We start from the raw sequence: 25306 nt of genomic DNA, 5'->3' as shown, positions 1-25306 counted from the left end.
TAGCACGTAGCATCTTTTTGCTGCTCGTGCGTTCAACTAGATGCAGCCTATGGGGGAGTGTATTTTAGCATAGCAGGGCTGCGATCGCTTGTGCAGCCCTGCTATGCTAAAAAAGTTTTGTGCAGAACCAGACTAGCCCTGCAGTTACTTACCCTTTGTGATTGATCCAGCGATGAAGGTCCCGGAATTGACAACCACCCTCCAAACGCCTGGACACGCCTGCGTTCGGATCTCCATGTCCGTAAAACTGTGAGTATCTGCCCTGGAACACTTCCCCGCTCTCAATGTTCTTGCGATCGCGCTAGCGGTCACTTTCTACTTTCTTCTGGTTGTTGCCCGGCGATGGCTGTCGCTGGGCAACAACGCACGTGCGCATTGCGGGCACCGCGCATGCACATTTCCGACCCGTTTGCACCGCATCGATGAACTGCAACATGCGAACAGGTCGGAATGACCCCCAATGTGCCTTGTTCACTGCTATTGGGTTGCACCCTTAACTAGTTCACTCTGGTGTTGGTTATAAGAAAATTGTGGTAGCACAATTCAGTTTTTTGCCCCAATTTTGGATTTTTGGGGGGACCACATGCAATTTTAAAAGAAATGTACAGTGACTATTTCACAGCTCCTAGCCTGGCGGCTCTCACAGGCATCTGATATGCCAGCTTTTAGCAGCATCTGTGGCGCAGGATGGCTTTTAGCAGTGCCTGAGTAGTCGGAGAGCTTTTAGCAACATATGAGCCGTAGGATTGCCTTTACCAGCATCTGAATAGCCGCACGGATTTAAACAGCATCTGACTAGCCGGACAGCTTCTATCAGTGGCTATGTTGTTTTATTATGACTTTCGACATAACAGTAGCCCATGGCTGGTTGTCTAATTATTTTACCCGTCGACATTATGGTGTTTATAATTTGATTTGTTTAATATAAACATGCCCTTTTCTTTGTATTTTGTCTGTTCTTCTAGCTAAGGTTGCTCACTTTCTACATAAACTATTGTGTCTATAAATATTTTGACAAAATAAGAACATAATGTTGCACGTTAGTTGGATATTACATCCTAATACATGCATTGTACATAAGATAAACAAGTGCAGTTTCACATATAATACACTTGCAGGCTTTTGCCTTTTAAAAAAATTCAGTGTTCCAATGTAGTTGCAAAGCAACATTGATTAAACTCTTTAGTGTTTGTGAAACTGACAGGATTTCAAAGGAGGAAATATAAAACTTGAAGCAGCAGCACCATAGTGACATTTCACTCTATAAAGCTGCCGATATTCTAATCCAGCACGTAAATCATTTTCACCAGTTCAATTTCATATCTTAACTTGTATGGTAAATACAGTACTGCGTTATTTCGTCCTTTATAAATAAAATATGTCCATTAGTTCCTTTTGTATGTATATCATTTCAGCAAATGTATCATTTGCCTTTTAATTCCATCCCAAATGACACTAATACAAAACAGGCAGACTCTTGCAAACTGCAAACATTTACTTTTTATTGGGAGATTTTTCTTCATAAGCTGCATTATTTTTGGAAACAAGGTATTATTGTGTGCTAGTGATTGATATGGGAATTCTTAGTGTTTGTTTGAAGCAATATTTGTCAATAAAAAAGCTAAATACTCAAATAGTGCAGTGGTCTAAATCTGTTCTTTATTGAAGAGCTTTCATACGCCTATTGACTTGCTGTCCAAACGTTGTTACTTACCTGATGATTCCAGTGTTTAAGCAGTATAGACACTGGTATTGAGCCATGCCTTTTATAATCTGTGCTTTATTGTGTAAACATAGCATTGTTGTATTTTATGCTACTGAAACAGACAGATTGACACTTACACATCCTACATGATTTTTACACTTACAGTATAGCAAACGTAAACTGGAAATACTGGAAGTAAATATAATAGAAACACTTACATTACACATGCGTTCCAAAAAATGTACCAGGTATTATCTCTGCCTTAATGTATTCTACTACAAAAACATATTTTCTTTTTAGTGCGGTAATACTGTATATCGCATGAGTGTTTTGAGGATTTTGATTATTATTATAATTATTATTATTATTATTATTATTATTATGAAGAAGACACATATTGTATTTTATTGAAATAGAGAAGCAACAACAAACTTTGGGGTAAAATGACTATAGTAGATGTCAAATCCCAGCTACCGAATGAGTGGTGTGTTTCTATGGTAAAAAGGCTTGAAATATGTTCAGCCTTAATAATGATACAAATACTGCAACAATTTTACTAAACCCAGTATGAAAAAAGCAGGATTTTGAGGGGTAACCAACACTTATCTTTTACCCCTTTTCCGTTGACATGAAACACATGAACGTGCACCTACCCAGGATTTTTGTCAGTGGAAACGGCTACAAGTAAAAAATCCCGGGTACAGTGACCTGGGATTTTTACACTGGTAACAAGTAGGGTTTTTAGTGGGTCTTTCCCGGGTGAGCTACAGTGGAAACAGCTCTTACCCAGGATTCTCAAACCAGGAATTTCCAAACAGCCGCTGATTGGTTCCTTCTGGGCGCTGGCAGTTGATGTCATCACCCAGGGAGCAGAGGAAACTCTGGGAGAGGCTGTTTGCATGCTGGTCGCTGTTGGGAGAGCTGGGCACACAGGCTACAGATTAGGCACTGGGCACAGGTGACAGAGCACAGAGAGGATACTGGAGAGGCTGGTTTGCATTCTGGTTGCTGTTGGGAGAGCTGGGTACAGAACTGGGCACACACAGGCTACAGATTGGGTACTGAGAACAGGAGACAGAGCACAGAGAGGTTGCTGGTCACACAGAGAGAAGGCAGTAGGAGAATTGCTACCATGTGGTACTCATCGGCCATTATTGCTGCAATGCTGTGAGCAGTCCCAACCCCTCCCTTTTGTTCCTTTTTCTGTGACCTCATCTTTGTAAACCACAACAAAGGCCATTTTTTACGACAACACAGGTTTTATTGTGATTTCCTGGGTTTTCCCTTATTTAGTGGAAACAGCGTCAACCTGAGAGAAACCCGGGAATACAGTGCAGTGGATATGGGGACATTGCCGAATGAGACTTGGCAAACTGCAGTGTAAGATATCTGGGTCATCATTTTGGTAGAAAAGCAGTGTAAGATACTTAGCACTCTATCACCTGACTGAAAGGTCCCAATAGGAAGTATTCTGTCGATATTCATTGATTTAATTTTAGTCTATTAGACTGGGGAGTCTATCAAATAATAGCAAATAGAGTTTTAGACAGATGATAACAACAACATGTAATGCCATTAAAATTCAGAAGACACTCAAAAAAATGACAGTTAATACTGCATTTAGACCCCTCCCCAAACCGACGGCAATAGCCAAAGTTTTAGTTTAAAAGTTAAGCCCATGTGGGCGTGGCCTAGCGGGGTCCAGAGAAGCTGTTTATTAGTGAAGCTCTGGCCTGGGCACCCTTACACCTGCCTGCGACTTCCCTCTTGCTTATCCACCTATATCAGGGCTACTGTGATCACCCGCAGTGTCCTGGGTAACGCTGCAGAGCTGGGAGACCTTTGTGAGGTCTCTGCAGGTTGCGACCTTCCTGAGGACCGAATGTTGCGGCCTTGATTAGTTAATTGTGCCTCCCGAGGATGCACCTCTGGCGCGGTTGTACAGCGGTGGTGCCACATTCTGATAGCAGCGTTGGAGGTGTCCTGGAAGCCTTGCTGCTCTCACCACCTGCCCACACTGGAGATACAGGGAAATGAGCTACAGTGGGAGAATCGATCCTTTAAGTAAGGGGTAACTGGCTGCACTTTGGAGTGGTGTGTGCCTCCCAATCTTGTGCCTCTTTTCACATTTTACTCCTCTGCCTGCTTGCATCTGGATCAGTACAGTTTGTGGTTGCTCTGTCCTCCCCCCAGCCCAGCTGTATCAGTTCTAAACCAATCCTACTACTTGCTCCTGCATTATAAGGCTGCCTGCATCATTCCCGACAGGCCGGCTTTGTTTCTGGGCTGACAGCAGTGCCCTCATTTGTCTAATGCTGCTCTGAGCAGCTCCTTCAGCGTGGTTCTCATGATATCCAGACTATTTACTCCCCACCACCCATGACCTTTATGCTTACAGAACACTTACATTTCTGTCTCACTGAAATATTTATGTCTCTGTTTTTACTCCTTGTTTTGTGAACCATGCCCACTCAGAATACCCCTAAAAAAGGCTAAGAAAGTTCTCCCTCCCAAGGTGCCCTTCCCATATTAGAAGGTAGTTTGTACTTTTAATTCAGTATCGGGGTCCCCTGGCTCCATTTCTCCTCCACCGGCAAGTGTTTCTTGCAGCCCTTCCGTGATCCCCGGGTTTGGGTGCCATAGGTGAGCGCACAGACCACCTGGAAAGGAAAATGTAGGAGCTGGTCTCGTCCCACAACGACCTAATCACAACTCATGATCAACAGTGCGGTGACCTGGAGGCATTTAAAGACAAGATTGCAGATATTGAGGATCGCTCACAGCAAAATAATATAAAGATTCGGGGCATACCAGATTCAGTGTCTAATTCTGAGTTAGAGGGATTATCTCTTTCTCTATTTCGGAAGCTTCTCCCTGGAACAGATATGAGGGATTTGCTAATCGACAGGATCCATCGCCTTCCCAGACCACGCTCTGTTGCTTCCTCGCTTCCAAGGGATACTCTCCTGAGGGTCCACTTCTACACCATGAAGGAATGCCTTCTTAAAGCGACTATAATGGCTGGAGATTCAGATTCTGATATTCTGAGTGGATTGCAATTCTTTCTGGATTTTTCTGCATTAATCGTTGCCAAATGGAGATCACTGAATCCCATCACTTCAGCTCTTCATGCTCAAGAAATTCCTTATCGATGGGGATTCCTGGTGAAGCTTATAATTTCCTACGTAGGTTCATTTTACACCATCTCTTCACTGGATGCTGGAGTCAATCTTCTTCTACAGTGGGATATTTCTGTTAATCTACCTCCTGGCTCCAAAAACAGCCTACTTTTCATACAGACTGGTCCGTCACTTGAGGAACTGTTTTTGTTTTTATTAATGGCTTTACTCCTGGACTATATAGTCTGATGGGTTCTAGTTTGGGACTCAGCGATACCCTTATTCCTCCGGTTTGTCTGACTACATGAGTTATTATACTGTCTGTTTCACTGATATTGTACCATATTTCTGTTTCTGTATTATTTTTATTGTTATAATATGTTTTAGGTTGGCAATTTCAATCTATTCAGCATTTTATGCATTAAAGGGTGGTGGCGTTAGGACACATGTTCCCCCCTGTTGTTGCATTACTGCATCTATGACTTTCCCCTGCAGTAGTTATGCTGTCACGATATACTGGGTCAGTTTGGTTTGTTCTTTTGCTCCCTCTTACTGTCCTCCCTCCCCGTGTTTCTACTTCATTTTTAGGCCTAATTCTTGAGACTTTGCTCCCTAGTCATCTCATTGTTGTGCTATGCGTACATCATATGTTATACTGTGATAATCTTCTTCTATATAGTCAAGGTTCTATCTTTAAATGTTAAGGGGTTAAACTCCCATAATAAGAGGAGGCTAGCTTTGAGTTATTTGGCTAAGCAAAATGCAGAGATCCACCTCATCATTGCTAGGCTCCCCCATCCTGATAGACCATAGACTTCCTCTGGGATATTTTGCTAAAGGACCCTTCAAGAGGAATGGTGTGGCCCTTTTGTTAAAAAATTCCATTACATTTACCCTACATAAACAAGTAGTTGGTAAGAATGGCTGCTATCTTATTTTGACTGGCCTTCTTGGTGACAAACTAATTACCTTAGTATCAGCATATGACCCTAATTCTAGTCAAGTGTCATTTTTTCGTAAGCTTTGTCTGGATATCCAGAAAGTTTGTAAAGGCTCCCTTCTCATCACTGGATACTTTAATCTGGTTGTAGACCCTAAATTGGATAAGTCCCTTAGGACCTCTGCTATTTCCTCACTCTCCTCTAATAACCCTAGCTTGGCCTCTTGTAAGCTGTTAGCAGAGTTCTACCTCTATGACATTTGGCGTGTACAAAACCCCACTGCCCATGAATATACTTATTCTTCTCCAGTTCTTAATTCATACTCCCATATTGATTTTATGTTTTCAGATAAATGGACTCTTCAGTTTGCCTGCTCTATAGATGTCCTTCCTATAACTTGGTCAGACCATGCTCCATTGTTACTCAAATGGGATGTCGACCGTCAACGTACTACTGGAGACTTTCCACCATATATTAGCCTCAAGACAGTCCACAGCTGAGAGTATTACGACATGTGAGGAATTTAATATCCCTTCAGACATGTCCACCCTGAACTACTGGTGTGCCCTTAAGGCCATTGTGAGAGGTACAGCTATACAAGCTGGGGTGAAATCTAAAAAACAAAGTTAGCAATGTCAAAATGATCTTGAACTTGAACTGAAGGAATCAGAAGATATGAATAAACTTTGTCCTTCAATGCTTCTTCGGAAACAGTTGTCTGACATCAGGTTTCAGATTCAGCAATTACTTATGGCAAACACACAGGCCTCTTTAAATAGGTTACGTCATAAATTCTATGTGGCAGGGAATAAACCAGGTAAGATGCTAGCCCATAAACTTCGAGCCCAACAGGCTAGACATAGAATAAGGCATATTGCTTTTCCTTCAGGTGCCAAAGTCTCAAACCCTTTGAAGATTTCAAATCAGTTTGCTAGTTTCTACTCTCAACTCTATAATTTATCTTCTGATTCTTCTATCCCTCAACCTTCTCTTGCTTCTATTAACTTGTTTCTCGCAGATTTGAAACTTCCTTCGATATCCGCTGACCAATTAGAGAGATTGAATGCCCCATAGTCTTCTTCGGAAATTCTTGGATCAATTAAGTCCCTCCTGAAGGCAAAAGCACCAGGCTCCAATGGCTTTATTAATTATTTCTATATCACTTTTCAGGACTTTCTCACTCCTTCCTTAGTTAAAGTTTATAATGATATAACTTATTGGGGTAATCTTTCAAAGGAGATGCTTGAGGACCAAATAGTCACAATTCCTAAACCTGGAAAGGATCCAGCAGTTTATCAGAACTATCATCGTATTGCATTTCTGAATGGCGATATTAAATTATACGCGAAATTTATAGCTACTTGTTTAAATGCTTTCTTCCCCTTATTGGTTCACACTGATGAAGTCCAATTTGTCCCAGGTAGACAAGCACCTGATAATACATGTAGGGTGTTTAACCTGATTGATTCTTTATCTCATGATCATGGCCTTCTCCTGCTGTCCTTAGATACAGAAAAGGCATTTGACCACTTAAGCTGGTTATATATGCATGCTGTTTTGTCGAAATTTGGTTTTGGGGATCAGATTCTGTCGTCCATATCAGCACTGTACAGTTCTCCATTGGCTCGAGTTCTCAGCAACGGGTTTTTATCTAACTCTTTTCGGATATCTAATGGGACCCGGCAGGGTTCCCCCCTCCCCCCTCATTTTTACATTAGCGATCGAGCCGCTTGCAGCTAAAATCCGCTTCGACCCTCTATTTCCATGAGTACATGGGGGTTCCTCTCCTCAGAAGCTATGCCTTTTTGGCGATGATGTTCTTCTATTCGTCTCTGACCCTCTCACTAGTCTCCCTTATTTACACAACATTTTAGATAAGTACTCTGCGGTGTCATACTATAAATTGAATACAACAAAAACAAATGCTTTACCTATTAATCTCTCCCACTCTATCGCATCTCTACATGCCTCTTACCCCTATAACTGTCAGATGATTTGATCTGCTACTTAGGTATTCAAATTCCTCCTTCTTCTTCCTCTGTTTTTGAGGTGAATCTTCTTCCGCTTATTAATTTGCTTTTGTTATTAACCAAATCCTTGCTCTCATATGATATCTCATGGCTAGGCCATCTACCGGCTTTCAAGATGTCATTATTACCTAAATTGATGTTTCTTTTTAGGACAATTCCTTATAATTTTCCAAGAAATTATTTAGACAAATGTAATTCTATTATCAGTAAATACAGTATCTTGGTCAAAAATTGCATGCCAAGGACTAAGGGCAGTTTAAATTTTCCCAACTTGGTATTATATCAAGAGGCTTGCCTCCTGGTTCAAATCAAAGCTTACTGTAGAGAGGATATGAGGTTGGGGTGGACGTTTCTGGAGGATGTGCCTTGTCCACGCTTCCCTTTAGGAGATCGACTAGGGTTACCTAAATCTCTTCGACCACTGTATTTATGCCTTCTTCCCACCACTCGGGCTACTCTACTGGTGTGGGATAAATTAGCCTCTAGGTTCCCCACTGCTCTTTATAATCTCCCTTTGATATCCTTATATACAGTTGCCAATCTTGTCCCTAACCTCAACTTTACTAAATAGTACACTAGAGGGATAAGTTCCCTGGGGGATTTGTTGGATGTGTCTGTCTTAAGCTCCTTCTCCCGTATCATTGAAAGCTTTTCCTTGCCTGAGTCACAGAGATTGCAGTATTATAAAACTCCCTCAGACTCCTTCATACCCTCTGTGATATCCCATTTGATTAATAAAGGAAATAAAGGGGAGATTCCCTTTTGGTATAAAATGTTAATAGAACTAACACCTAAGTACCTCTAATTGACCCTCCATTTTTTAAAGATAAGCACTATTCTTTTATCATATCAGATTTTGATACTCGGTATTTGTATGTTTTGTATTTTTTTATATATATATTTTTACTTCATTTTATGTCCTCCAGCTCTCTTTTTTATGTCATTTTTTACATTTATTCTACAACTTTTTGATATTTTAAATCCCATTATAAATAAATGTAATTTTACTTTTTTCTGAACGTATCCAGCCACTTCTTATAGAAAATATTTTTAGACTTATTTTGACACCGTTGGTCGCTGGCGCCCCCATCCCCATTTCTCTAGAACTAACACCTTCCCTTAAATCAAATGCTCAAAATGTTTGGAATCAGATATTGGTATTTCTTTTCATGGGTGAACATTTTTCAGTCTTCCTATAGAATGTCTCGCTGTTTGAATCATACTGAAATGCATGTTAAACTATTGCATAGGCTGTACCTCACCCGTGATAGACTCCGTACAATTTGGCCTTCATGTTCAAAGTTCTGTTGGTGCCTCTGCGGTAAAGTTGGCAACCTATTTCATGTGTTCTGGATGTGCCCACTCCTCATAAATTTTTGGAAAGAAATATTTTATTTAATTGATAAGATATTAAACCTCTCCTTGGTCTCTTCCCCCCTTATAGCTTTATTGAACTGGTATCTAAGCTCTGTTAGCGCCCACTTACACTACGTTTTAGGTCACATCTGTACAGCGGAGCAAGTGGCTCTAGCATAGTGCTGGAAACAACCCTCAATACCTCCACTTCTGAAAATTATCCACAAAGTTCAGTTCCATTTTTGTATGGAAACAGAGTATATCCTGTATTCTTCTTCTGCTAACTCCCCCATGTCCGTTGGATGCCATGGCATATATATGTTACAGAAGGTGAGGGGGCGGCATTGGGTGCTCGTTCCCCTTGCTCAGATTCACCCTCATTTGGCCTGAATGAGATAGCACCCTCAAATTCTTAATTTCTGGTCTGCCCATACAACTATCAGTCCCACCTCTACTGTCGATTTGAATTGTACATTTTGATGTGATGTATACCATTTATTTGTCGGTCTGATTGATATGTCATTTCGTAAGCCTTTTCTATCATATTGTCTTGAGATGTTATCTACTTTTGTACCTTACCCCATTTTCCCCTTTCTACTTTTCTGTATCCCATTTTTGAAAAAATTAAAACTAAATAAAACTATTGCTATGAAAAAATAATAGTCAAGCACGATTGATAAAATAAAAAAACTTACAATGTGGTAAGAAACAATGAAAATAATAAAATGTCTCAATTATAATACTATAAAGGGGACAGGAATAACCACATATATTGTTTGTAGGAACACAGTGGTAAATTTGCTTCTATGATATTTAAACCTTATAGAATATATATATATATATATATATATATATATATACTGTGTGTATATATATATATATATATATATATCCAAAAGAAAGGCATTCAGAGTCTTCAAATTGGCAAAAGCAAACTGTACTGAAACAACAGCAAAACATTTTTGGGGTGTCACCCCTTTATCAGGACCACAGTGGTCCTTATGATGGGGTGGCACCCCATAAATGTTTGACCATTGTTTCAATAAAGTTTGCTTTTGACTATTTGGAGACTATATATCAGTATAAATTCTTAAACCTTACAGCGTTTAAGAATAACATTAAGAATAATAACGTGCTCACTGTAAAAAGTGCAATTAGAAATAAAATGTAAATTTTCTGCCCAAAGAACAGACAATCTGACTGGGTGGTAGAATAAATACAGGAAAGAAAGAAAGAAAGAAAGAAAGAAAGAAAGAAAGAAAGAAAGAAAGAAAGAAAGAAAGAAAGAAAGAAAGAAAGAAAGAAAGAAAGAAAGAAAGAAAGAAAGAAAGAAAGAAAGAAAGACAAGTTGGTAAGTACCATTGTTTTAGTTGTGGATCCAGCTGGAATTGACCCAGACATCTGCAGAGATTGCAATCGTGCTACTCATATAAGAGGTGAGATTTTATCTTAGATTTGAAGCAAGGTAGTAATGGGTTTCATCAGTGCTGTGACTAAACATTTTGGTGCCCTGTGCCAAAAAGAGAATTTGTGCTCCCAATGTTTAAAATCGGGATAGTACGTGCCAAAGGCACAAGTAAAAAATATAGTGGCATGCCTTCATGGGGACGGGGCGTGGTCACAAAATAATACCAATTCATATTACATTGCACAGTAGCCTGCATTATTTAAATTACTCCACACAGAAGTGCAGGGGCGGATCCAGAAAAAAATTACAGGGGGGGCACCATAAGGGGCGTAGCTTCATTGGAATGGGCGTGGCTTCGTTGGAATGGGCGTGGTATTGCAGGAAAAGACTACCTTATACCCCAGTTTTGCAACCTGCACGCCCAGACGTTGGCCACCACAGGAAAGAAAAATAATCCTGATTCATGCCCCTTATATTATTTGTCATTTTTCCTCCTTATAGTAATGCCCAGTATACATTATTCCACATACTGCAATGGCCCTTAGACATTATTCCACACACAATAATGCACATGACACAATATGCACACACTGTAATGCCCCAGACACATTATGCCACACACCGTAATGCCTGTGACACATTATGACAGGAATCGCAATGCCCGTTATACATTATGCTACACACTGCACTGCCCCTGATACATTATAGCACATACAATGTCTGTGACACATTATGCCACACACTGCAATGACCTTGAGACATTATACCACAATGCCCGTGATATAGTATACCATACACCGTAATGCCTGTGACACATACCGCAATGCCCGTTATACCCTATGCCACACACCGCAATGCCCGTTATATATTATGCCACACTGCAATGACCCTGAGACATTATACCACATACCACAATGCTCGTGATATAGTATACCACACACCGTAATGCCTGACACATTATGACACACACCGCAATGTCCGTGATACATTATGCCACACACTGCAATGACCCTGAGACATTATACCACATATCACAATGCCAGCGATATAGTATACCATACACCGTAATGCCTGTGACACATTATGACACACACCGCAATGTCCGTGATACATTATGCCACACACCGTAATGCCCATTACACATTAAGTCCTACAGTAAGGCTTCTAATTACTTTTCAAATACCTGCTCGTTGTCAGGGGTTTCATGCACTGGGTGTCATGCTCGTTGCCAGGGGTTTCATGCTCTTGGTTCCATGCACGGTGCCAGGGGTTTTCATGCTCAGGGTGTCATGCTCGTTGCCAGGGGTTTCATGCACTGGGTGTCATGCTCGTTGCCAGGGGTTTCATGCACTGGGTGTCATGCTCGTTGCCAGGGGTTTCATGCACTGGGTGTCATGCTCGTTGCTAGGAGGTAGTCCTTGTTGCTAGGGCTGTGCTCCCAGTGCCACATATGTCCCCAGTGCCAGATATTCCCCCACGGTGCCAGGTACTCACATGCCCCCAGTGCCAAATATAGCCCCCCCCCATGTGCCAGGTACACATATACCCCCAGTGCCAGATATTCCCCGACAGTGCCACATATGCCCCCAGTGCCAGATATCGCCCCCCCCAGTGCTATATATGCCCCCAGTGCCACATATGCCCCAGTGCCAGATATTCCCCCCCCAGTGCCACATATGCCCCCAGTGCCACATATGCCCCCCCCAGTGCCATATATGCCCCCAGTGCCAGATATTCCCCCCAGTGCCATATATGTCCCCAGTGCCAGATATTCCCCCCCCCCCTCCCTGCCAAATATGCCCCCAGTGCCAGATATTCCCTCCCCAGTGCCATATATGTCCCCAGTGCCAGATATTCTCCCCCCTCCCTGCCAAATATGCCCCCAGTGCCAGATATTGCCCCCCAGTGCGTCCCCCCCCTTCCTCCGCCGCCGCTGCTCCCCCCGCTCCCCTGCTGTTAGGAGGGACACGGAGGGCACAGTGCACGCCTCCCTGTGTCCCTCCTGTGTCTCCGGCGGCCGCGGGTCACTGTAATAAAGGAAGTACTCACGAACGGCACTTCCTTTATGAGACCAGCGGCCGCCGGAGACCCAGGAGGGACACAGGAGAGGCGCGCACTGTGCCCTCCGTGTCCCTAACAACAGGGGAGAAAACGAGACCGCAGACTGACATGCGGACGCTCGTCCGCATGTCAGTCTGCACTAAAAATGACAGGGGGGGCACGTGCCTTGGTGCCCCCCCCCTAAATCCGCCACTGCAGAAGTGCCACTTATACACATTACACCAGGCAGAGCTGCCTTTTTACACATTACGACAGGCAGAGCCCCTTTTGACACATTACAGAAGCAGAGTCCCTTTTTGACACATTACTGCAACAGAGTCCCCCTTCTGACACATTACGGCAGCAGAGGGCCTAATCCAGAGCTGATCGTTGCTGCTGCAGCGATCCAGTCCAAATTTGCCCTATAGTCCCCTTTTGACACAATACAGCAGCACAGTCCCCTTTCAACACATTATGGCATTGGAGTCCCCCTTTTGACACATTACGACATCAGAGTCCCCCTTTTGACACATAGCGGCAGTGGTGTTCCCTTTTTATACATTACAGAAACAGAGTCCCCTTTTAACACATTATGACAGAGAAGTCGCCCTTTTTACACATTACAGAAGCAGAGTTCCCCTTTGCAGAGGGGGGGTTTTATACTTACCTTTGACCAGCCAGCAGTCCTTTCCTCTCTTCTTTCCTGCCCCCTGCTGTGGCTCTTCACCATGCTGTGCACTGTGAATGGGCTGGAGGCAGGCTAGGAGAGATGTCGTCTCTCCCACAACATGGGGGGGAGAGGAGGGGAGCCAGGAGGCGAGAAGGGGGAGCTGCAGTGGTAGCCAGGTAATGCACTGTAGCTCAGCAGAGTGGTGATGGTGGGCAGCCAGGCTGGTGGGAGGCTGGGCGGACCTCACAATGCGAAGGTGGTGTGGCCCAGTGGGTGTTGCTGGTGATTCATGTAAGGAGTGATCACATCCACCCATGAGGATAACAAAGCCCTATTTCTGTAAGTGACAACAGGGCCAAAATCCAGCCCAAGTCAGTCCCTGCTGTAGCATAATAATTCTTTGTGCCAGTCAACCTCCATGGTTCACTAGTAGTGTTCATTGATAATAAGTAATTATGCTAACAGTTGGTGGCTGTGAAGCTTGCACAGTCCAAAACTAAAAGAGGCGAGATGATAGTTAGTAGCCAACGAAAGCATGCGGGCACCAGAGTCTGGGTGTTAGGCTGATGCATTGCTGCTGTCCTGTGCTGCACCCAGATGGTCCCCAGTGGCTTCACACTAACTCCCATTCGGCATTTGGGGGTACGGTTGGTGTGGCTTCCCTCTTAGTTTTGGACCGAACAGCAGTCCTAGCCTCACAACCACCACTAACAACTATGACCTATACCTTAAAAAACAGTATAGAGCTACAGTAGAATATACAAAAATATAATAAGATGCATGTAGACACTGAATATATATGACTAACACATTCTCCTTGCTAAATTGAATTTTAACCACTATTATTGGTTGTTCTCTTTGTTGTTTATCATGGAGGTAATTTAAAAAAAAAAAAAAACAGCAGTCCTGATGATGCAAATAAAACAGGAGGGATCATTTTCAAGTATTTCCATGCATGTAACTTTAATTTTGAAGGACTTCCTGGTAAACTACATTTTTACTCTTTTCTTCAGGCTGCAGAATGGCCAGGCTATCAGAGGAGCTGATTCTGGAACAGGCAACATGCAACTGGCCATGGGAGAAGCAGTCACTCCTCAGATCCACACCAACCACTTTCAAACTCTGCCCCTGAGCTTTGTTAATGGTTATGGCACAGCAGACCTTTACCGGGAACTGCAGCAGTTTGAACTGAAAATTGTAGTCTGATGAGATCAGAGGAATTCTCGTAATGAAGACAGTTTTGGGTGGATGCTAAAGAAGCCCCTAACAATCCTTCAATTTAAAATGAAACAAAAATCTTTTAAAACTGATTGTCTCTAAACCTAGTTTAACATTCCGCTAAAAATATATACATTTGCTTAGGCACTTAAATTGGTAACATTTGTATGCAAAAATCAAATATTAACCTAATCTGGATTAAGAGATAATGAAGAGATAATGAAGAATTTATAAAAAATTAATTTTGCCCCTTTTCATCCCTTCTTAGTGGTTGCCTATGTCACAAAACACAACTACTGTCCAAATTTCAGATTCCTAGTCCCCATAGTTCCAGAGATTTTGTGATGAGTCAGTCAGTGGTATTTGGCTTTTTTCATCCTTTGGGGTTGAACTTTTGAATAAACCCTTCTTAGTGAGTGCCTACATCACACAAAACACAGCTACTGTCCAAATTTCAAGTTCCTAATCCTCATGGTTCTGGAGATTTTGTGATGAGTCAGTGGGGGAGATTCAAATGTTTGAAAAGTCAGTTGGGAGTCTGTTTTTTCCTATCTAATAGACAGGAAAAAACAGACACCCAACCGACTTTTCAAACATTTGAATCTCCCCCAGTGAGTGGTATTTGGCTTTTATGTATGTAGATATATTTTTTGTTTTTACAGATTTTATTTTCTTACATTGTGTAATAAAAGTAGATTTTTTTCTTACTTTTTACCACTGATAAGCACAAAATACTGTATTCAATCTAAAATACTTTTACTCACACATAAGGCCATTATCCATATTACACCAATTAACATCTCTTCGCTCATGTCAAAATCTCCCAACCCAACCTCTCTGCTCTTCACAAAATCTACGTCTCTCATCCACACTCATTACGTGCTACCATGCAGGATTGCAAGACTTTCTGCGGGCTGCACCCACTCTGTGGAATGCCCTACCATGCACAATAAGACTCTTCCCTCATCTCCAAACCTTTGAACATTCCCTGAAAACTCACCTCTTCAGGCTAGCTATCACATTCCAGAACCGCTCACTCAACCTTCATAAGCTTTCCTATCCAATTATATCCCCACTGTACAATTCGCACATATCCTCCACATATTTTCTCTTTTCTCACTTTCCCTTCTTTCTGACCATGGTTCATCATTGCTGTGATGTGATATCATGCAACCCACCTAGAACCTTTGCAATCCAGTGGACAAGTATGCAATAGATAGTGCCTTTCCTTGTGTATTAATTAGAGATGAGCTGGTTCGGTTCTCAGAGAACTGAACCGTACCAAACTTCACGCTCTGAACCCATTTCCGAGCCTTGCTCGGGTTTTCCCGCCTGACTCAGAAACCCGAACGAGGCAAAACGTCATCATCCCGCTGTCGGATTCTCACGGGATTTGGATTCCATATAAGGAGCAGCGCGTCCCCGCCATTTTCACTCCAGCATTGGAGAGTGTACAGAGAGGACGTGTCTTCATTCTCTCAGTGTCCGTGGCTTGTGCTGAATCTGTCCAGTCACAGTGGTTGTGTCCTCTGCTGCCATATGTCCAGTGCTGCTGTATAGGGTCCTCTGTTGTGCTACATCAGTTCAAGGTGGTGTATTGTGCTGCATCAGTCCAGTCACAGTGGTGGTGTCATCTGCTGCCATATGTCCAGTGCTGCTGTATAATAAGTCCCTTACAGTCTTGCTGTGTTGTCCTGCGTCAGACCAGTGGTAGTGTCCTGGGCATCAGTCAGTCCAGTGACCATTCAACAGTGGTGGTGTCATCTGCTGCCATATTCCCAGTGCTGTTGTATAATTATCTGTGTTGTCCTGCATCAGACCAGTGCTAGTGTCCTGTGCATCAGTCAGTCCAGTGACCATTCACAGTGGTGGTGTCCTCTGCTGCCATATGTCCACTGCTGCTGTATAATAAGTCCCTCACAGTGTTGCTGTGTTGTGCTGCATCAGACCAGTGGTAGTGTCATGGTCATCAGTCATTCCAGAGACAAGGCAGTCACAGTGGTATACGCTGCTGCTATATTTCCACTGCTACAGTAGTATTATTATTATTATTATTGCTATTATTATTATTATTATTATTATTACTACAACAACCACAAGTCTCTCAGAGTGTTGCTGTGTTGTGCTGCTTCAGACCACTGGTAGTGTCCTGGCCCTCAGCCATCAGTCATTCCTGTGCCACATATTGTGTTATATAACTCCAGAAAAATAATGGAGAACAAACATTTGGAGGATAAAATAGGGAAAGATCAAGAACCACTTCCTCCTAGTGCTGAAGCTGCTGCCACTAGCCATGACATAGACAATAAAATGCCATCAATGTCATCTGCCAAGGCCGATGCCCATTGTGATAGTAGAGGGCATGTAAAATCCAAAAAGCCAAAGTTCAGTAAAAAGACCCCAAAAAATTTTTTTTAAATGGTCTGAGGAGAAACATAAACTTGCCAATATGCCATTTACAACACGGAGTGGCAAGGAACGGCTGAGGCCCTGGCCTATGTTTATTACTAGTGGTTCAGCTTCACATGATGATGGAAGCCCTCATAACTGAGGCCTTGACACTTATGTTAGCGTTAGACGTGCGTCCGGTATCCACCATTAGTGCAGAGGGATTTAGGCAATTGATGGAGGTATTGTGTCCCCGGCAACAAATCCCATCTAGATTCAACTTCACTAGGCAGGTGACACCGAGATTTTGCCATTTAATTCCAGTGATTTGGACGTATATTTATTAATTACAGTGATTTTGCCAATTAATTCCACTGATTTGGATGTATAATTATTAATTACAGTGATTTTGCCAATTAATTCCACTGATTTGGACATGTAATTACAGTGATTTTGCAGTATAATTCCGGTGATTTGGACATATAATTATTAATTACAGTGATTTTGCCAATTAATTCCACTGATTTGGACATATAATTATTAATTACAGTGATTTTGCCAATTAATTCCACTGATTTGGACATCTAATTACAGTGATTTTGCAGTATAATTACAGTGATTTGGATGTATAATTATTAATTACAGTGATTTTGCCAATTAACTCCACTGATTTGGACGTATACTGTAATTCCAGTGATTTGGACGTATAATTCCAGTTGGAATTGTTTGTCGCTTGGTTTAGTCATACAGCTACCTCATTGCACTTCTTCAACATGAGGTGCTGTTTGGAGCCTAGTTTTTAAAAACTGCCATCCTGTCTGACACTGCCGTATGAGTCCAGGGGTACTGCTGTATTAGTACTGGGGTACTGCCGTATAAGTCCACCAATTGCAGAATTTTTTAAAAATGACAGGGGCATGCTGGAGATGCTGTCAGTGGACCAAACAATTGCGGCCCACTCTCGAGATACAGCCACTGTGTGACACTACTAGATGGGCCAGGTGGTTGTGTCGCTTAGCTTAGTCATCCAGCAACATCTGTTCATCTTTTATTCTTCTTTGCATCATGTGCTGTTTGGGGCCTTTTTTGATATCTTCCCTCCTGTCTGCCCCTGCAGTGCCAGTCCTAGATGGGCCAATTGTTTGTGTCGCTTGGCTTAGTCATACAGCTACCTCATTGCACCTCTTCTACATCTTTGCATGAGATGCTGTTTGGGGCCTAGTTTTTAAAAAGTGCTATCCTGTCTGACAGTGCAGTGCCACTCCTAGATGGGCCAGGTGTTTGTGCCGCACACTTGTGTCGCTTGGCTTAGTCATAGAGCAGCCTCGGTGCACCTCTTTTTCTTCTTAATGATTTTTGAAAAAAAACATAAAAACAGCTAAAAGCACAGATTTGGGGGTAATTTTGATCCTACGGTATTATTAACCTCAATAACATTCATTTCCACTCATTTCCAGTCTATTCTGAATACCTCACAATATTGTTTTTAGGCCTAAAAGTTGCACCGAGGTAGCTGTATGACTAAGCTAAGCGACACAAGTGTGTGGCACAAACACCTGGCCCATCTAGGAGTGGCACTGCAGTGGTAGACTGGATGTCAGATTTAAAAACTAGTCCCCAAACAGCACATCATGCAAAGAAGAAAAAGAGGTGCAATGAGGTAGCTGTATGACTAAGCTAAGTGACACAAGTGTGCGGCACAAACACCTGGCCCATCTAGGAGTGGCACTGCAGTGGCAGCCAGGATGGCACTTAAAAAAACTGGGCCCCAAACAGCACATGATGCAAAGAAGTAAAAGAGGTGCAATGAGGTAGCTGGATTACTAAGCTAAGCTACACAAGTGTGCGGCACAAACACCTGGCCCATCTAGGAGTGGCACTGCAGTGGCAGACAGGATGGCACTTAAAAAAATTAGGCCCCAAACAGCACATCATGCAAAGAAGAAAAAAAGGTGCAATGAGGTAGCTGTATGACTAAGCTAAGCGACAAGTGTGCTGCACAAACAACATGGGATGTGTTGGAATTTGCCCAGATGTAATACACGCACAATATTGGTGGCACAGGAGAGTGTACCCCTAAACCAAACACACATGGCAAAGCCTGTAAAATTAATTTGGATAATAATAACCCTTTTATTTGGAGCTATTATAATAATATGCATCACAGGTGAGCGTACCCCTGTGCCACACAGGGCAAACCCTGTAAAACTTATTTGGATTAAATATTACTAACCCCTTTATTTGGAGTAAATAATGTACAGCACAAGACAGCACCACTGAACTTATATGGCAGCACCACTGGACTGGAGTTATATGGAATTATATGGATTTATAGGAAATTATACGGCAGGATCACTGGACATATATGCCAGTACCACTGTAATTATATGGCAGGATCACTGGATTTATACAGCAGTACCGCTGGACATATATGGCAGGATCACTGGACATATACGGCAGTACCACTGGACATATACGACAGCACAGGGACACCCCCACTGGACTGATGCAAGACAACACAGCACCAATGCAATGGACTGGACTTATAAAGCAGCACTGGACATATGGCAGCAGAAACACCACTGTGACTGGTCACTGGACTGACTGATGCACAGGACACTTCCACTGGCCTGATGCAGGACAACACAGCAAGACTGTAAGGGACTTATTATACAGCAGCACTGGACATATGGCAGCAGAGGACACCACCACTGTGACTGGTTACTGGACTGACCGATGCACAGGACACTACCACTGGTCTGATGCAGGACAACACAGCAACACTGTAAGGGACTTAATTTTGAACAGCAGCACTGGACATATGGCAGCAGAGGACACCACTGTGACTGGTCATTGAACTGACTGATGCATAGGACACTACCATTGGTCTGACGCAGGACAACACTGTTAGGGACTTATTATACAGCAACACTGGACATATGGCAGCAGAGGACACCACCACTGTGACTGGACTGATTCAGCACAATACACCACCACTGAACTGATGCAGCACAACACAGCACCCTATACAGCAGAACTGGACATATGGCAGCAGAGGACACAACCACTGTGACTGGACATATGCAGCACAAGACATGGACACTGAGGACACTGAGAGAACGGAGACACTTCCTCTCTCTACACTCTCCAATGCCGGAGTGAAAATGGTGGCGACGTGTGGCTCCTTATATGGAATCCAAACCCCGCGAGAATCCGACAGCGGGATGATGACATTTTGCCTCATTCTGGTTTCCGATCCAGGCGGGAAAACCCGAGCCTGACTCGGATCCGGGCTCGGAGGATGAAGTCCGGTAGGGTTCGGTTCTCTGAGAACCGAACCCGCTCATCTCTATTAAGCAGTGGGATGGTTTAATTGGTAGTAGTGTGACAGTACAGCCATACTCACAGTTATACACACACTGGATGTGGAGTGGATAGAGGCATACAGCTCACCTGCTGGTCACTGTTTGAGGATAGCAGGTAGTGGTACAGCATCTATGGAGGGTTTGTAAAAGGCAGCTAATTCCAGGTCTCACAATGCTGTGAAAGACATCAGTCCTCCTCTGTGCACTCTAACACAGTGACCAGGTGGTGCTGACAATGTGCAGTATAAGGTTTGTTTGCCATCTTGGTAAGAAACTGAAGCCTTCCTAGATAATTTATCATAGAGTATGGTCTTTAATCCTTTTAAATATTAGCAAGATTTGTATCAGCTATTTGCAGTATGTAAGCTTGGTTACCTGTTAACCTGGGTTCACACATTGTAAAGCCAGTAAAAACATCAATTTGGATGCAAGGAAGACAATTTAAGTTGACAAATAAAAGCTAATACTAATACTGCTATCCAACACATGGATTTTTACTGTTTGCCCTCAGTTCACAATGAGTTTGTTATCAGGTCAAATTATGCATTTTACATTGCTGAGGTTCCACAGTTGGCCTCAAAAATCCTAAATTCATTTGTGATTTATTCCAATTGGACCCATTATGTGGACACAACAAGGCCTGAAGTGAATGACTTCATCACTGTATCCATAAAAGAAACATTATTGTTGTTATAAATTCACCTTGTGGGACCTGAACTCTGCAGTGCATCAAAGTTTAGATTTGCTATTTTTTTAAATTTCCTAGTATCGACTGAGGGAAATTACTTCTATAAATTGTCTAGTTTTAAACATTGCTTTTCCAGAAACAAAACTATAGGGTCTATTATTCAAGTTCAACGCTAAATATTGATGTTGATACATTGCGCAATTCTTGTGACGTACCTAAACAGTTGGAAATAGAGACTTGTCTTCTCCCAATGTCGAATTTGACTTCTGCTTTGAAATATGTGGCCTACATACATTACTGGTTGGCATACTCTTCAAGTAAATAGAGTTTGCATATCTATAGTTGTTTGTTCAGTTCTTGTAAAATTGTTGAGACGCTCTTTTGGAAATAGATAACCCAGCTTTTCCAAACAATATATGTTTTGCTATGGATAGTTATCTTGCCAAATATGCTAGTAGTAAAATGGGCAAATTTAGACAACACCTCAATAAATCTCTTAATTTTAGCATACAGTACAGTAGTTTACCTCAATCTCTGTAGTCACCTTCCATGTCATCATTTGAAATGAGCAACCCAGTCTTACAAGAGCTCTCAGTTATCTCCATAGCAGTAGAAATAGTTATGAAATTAAATGAATAATATTGACTAGAAAATGTATTCTATCCAGGCTTATATATAATTTTAGGGCATTTAAAAGCTTATACAAAGCATTATTTGATTGTAAAACAGAACCAATACTGTTAAAAATCATCATAGGAGCAATATTTTAAGGTTTTATTGGAGCCCCTGAAATGTTTAAGGGAAATTATCTTATTGAGTAGTAAAAAAAAATTTCAGTAATATTTTTAGAATTATAGAGAGCATACTGTAGGTTAGGTTTTGAGTGTTTAAGAAGCAATGGCAAATGAGGGTTAGTTTAACTACAGTACATTCATGTTTGGTCAAGGATACTTCATGGAACAGCACTCTCATAGTTAATATACACATTAATTTTATGTTCTAGGTTTGTTTACTAGTAATGTATTAAAAAATAATGGAATTTGTTAAACTTTTGAAATATATTTTTCAGAATAATTTTCAAATTGCTTTGTTATACCCAACAAATCTTAGTCAGTGGCCCTAAGAAAGATACAGCATATAGTCAAAGCTTTTATCTTTTAAATTTGCAAAAAGGTCCCCTGCTAGATACACTTTCTAACCATGATTGATATTTTTTATCTAACCCATGAAAGTTTTATAGTCTCCTTGATAAGTTATATACTGTATGTACATATCATTCTCAGATTCAATGTTGGGGCCAGTATAATGTCATTTGAAAGTAATTCTATACCTGTCAAAATATTATTCTACAAAGGCTTTTTACATCATGTGCTAAAGGTTGTCTAAGGATTCAATAGCTGTAATCATGCGGTGTCCAGGTGGTCTGACCAGGCATTTATTTATCTTGGGCAACGTATGTATATATATATATATATATATATATATATATATAAATATATAGGTACACAAGAAATCTGTTCTGGTGTACAATAACATCTCTTAATAAATATTATTATAATTTTGCCAATTTGTAGTTTAACTTCCAAGCTGAGTTATGATCAAGTTCAAGGTATGTATCAGTACAACACAACTGAGATAGAATGTCTTCTTTGTAGTCCTGGAGAACAGTTGCACCTTCCTCACAGGTAACCACACTGCATATGTGAGAAAAATCATCTCACAATACTTTAAGTGTCCAATTCAGATTTGTAAATAAACCCGATGGAAATGTCTGCTTGATATTTTTTTATGTTGGGAGGAACAACAGATTAAGGAACATTTATGTAAAGTCCATCGTTTGCAAAATTCAGGGTTCAGATATTAATTATTGGGAACATTTTAGAACCACAAACTCCTTAGATTAAATCTTGCTTTGAAAGGAACTGATAATGATATGGTATGTATATCATAGTTAACTCTTTTCTTAAGGGGTTGGAGGTCCAAAAAATAGACTTTTGAAGCATGTGTTATAACCGGAATCACTGATGTCTTCTGATTTCAGGATAGCATCATCCTCAGCAGTATCAAAAGAGTGAGGTTCACCTGTATCAATTCCACCTACTTGTAAAGGAACTCTTCCTTAGCACACCACATTAAGAGTCAGACTTCAAAAAGAAAACAATGATGGTCGTTCATTCCAAGCATTTTTTTCTCAAAATTTTCATCTTATTTGTACTGCTAAAATGGAATGAAGCTACAAAACTACATTGCGATCATACACTGACCACTGTTACTTGTAGTATTTTACATCTGTGTGCATCTAAGTTAGAAATCTGTATAAAAAGGGTTCTGATACAAGTGGCATTGACAATTCAACCTGCCATGTTTCGTTATGCTGAATCTTTGACTTTGTACATATATTATACCAATTATTTATTTATTACCAGTTATTAATATAGCTCACACGTATTCCGCAGTGCTTTACAGAGAATATATTGCTATTCACATCAGTCCCTGCCACAGTATAGAATACAATCTATATTCTCTACCACATGTACAGTACATGCACACACATTCATACTATGGTTAATTTTATTTGGAGCCAATTAACCTACCAGTATATTTTTGAATTGTGGGAGGAAACCAGAGCACCTGGAGGAAACCCACACAAGCTCTTTGCAACAAAAGTAGCAACCTACAATGGTATTTCTAGTACACTGTGAGCAGCTTTGTACATGACTACACTGTGACTGAAACACAATCTTTAGGGGAAAAAAAGCTTTACTACCCTTAGTGGAATGTCTGGGTTGTGACAAGTGGCTCACGCCACTTGGCCAAAAGTCATTAGGTATAAAATGACATATCTGTAACATTCAGAAAAAAATTGTACCATCACAAAAAGAAAGGGTTATTCAAAATCAAGTAATTGCTGCTTTATTGAAAAATAAAACAAAAATTGAAGAAATGTAGGGTGTTCCATAAGCTTATGGCATGTAGAGAGAAATACTGTAGGTGGGCACTACAATCCAAAAGAAGAAACATTTTCTGTGTGCCAGAAGAAGTTGTATTTGGGGGAAATAAACTGGAGTCACACTCTAAGATATAATGCTTTAACAGAACTTTGTTTAGTTAGCATATCATTACATGTACTGTATATATAGTACTTATCTCACTGATCATTAATGAGCTGTGGAGGAGATTTATCAATCCTTTTAAAGAGACCAGATTGATAAATTGCACATAGAAACCAATTAGCTCCTACAGTAACTGTCATTTAGTAGACTGTGCTAAATTAATGATAGTTTGAATCTGCTTGGTTGCTATGGGAAACATCACTATATTAATTTCAATGGTTTGATTAATCACTCTTTGTATGTGGCTCTGGTTCATAGACTTGGGACAGAAAACTAGGATGGCCTAGTTCAATCTTTTATTTACTGTTAACCTCCACCCTCTGCTCAGGTTTTCACAATCTTGGTCAATAATTAGTTGAATTTCTATAGGAAACATTGAAAAGAAAGTTTTTGTTTTTGTTGATGGCCTTTTATTATGTATTTCACTTATAAAGCTATATTCATTGAGTCCTGTAGTTCAGCTGGATTGGAGAAAACAACTGAGACTGTCTTGGGCTGCGACTTCAGTTTCTAACTATATAATTTATACTCATTAAATATCTTGAAAATATTTAAAGACTGTTGCAGATGAGATGGCTGGTCGGAAGCACTTGCAATTATCCTCTCTGGAATATGGAAGCTGTTTCAAAATGATTATATTTCTTAAAATGTAAAGTTTTTAGTAAATACTGCCAAATGCTCAAGTCCTAGGATGAGAAATTAACTAGTATGCATTTTATTAAATTTAAATGTAAAATTAAGCACACAAAATAAGCCTTATTAAACTGCAGTAAAAAAACATTGGAAGGTATTAGAAGTTTTACAAACTTGAACATTTGTAATTATGCGATTATACATACATTTTTAGTACAGGACTAATGACAGTACTTAATGGAGATAGTTATGCCAATACTTCCCTGGGAAACAATTTCTCCAAAATACCAGTTTCATTTGTTTTATAGACAAGAAATTCTTTCAGAAGTTATTGAGAATCCTATATTAATGTCTAAATGGAAGGATTGGCATACATTGCTTATGGAGGAGATGTACTAAGCCGTGATAAGAGTGGAGAAATCAGCCAGTGGAGAAGTTTCCCAGGGCAACCAATCAGCTGCTCTGTATCATTTTATAGTATGCAAATCAGAAATGTTACTTCAATGCTGATTGGTTGCCATGGGCAACTTCTCCACTGACTCATTTCTCCACTCTTTTCACTGCTTAGTACATCTCCCCCTACTGTAATTACAAGCTCAATATGCTTCATATACTTCCATTGATAGGTAACA

This window comes from Pseudophryne corroboree, chromosome 5 (assembly GCF_028390025.1).
Source record: "Pseudophryne corroboree isolate aPseCor3 chromosome 5, aPseCor3.hap2, whole genome shotgun sequence".
Taxonomy (NCBI): domain Eukaryota; kingdom Metazoa; phylum Chordata; class Amphibia; order Anura; family Myobatrachidae; genus Pseudophryne; species Pseudophryne corroboree.
The sequence above is the reverse complement of the archived record's forward strand: the minus strand, read 5'-3'. Positions refer to the sequence as shown.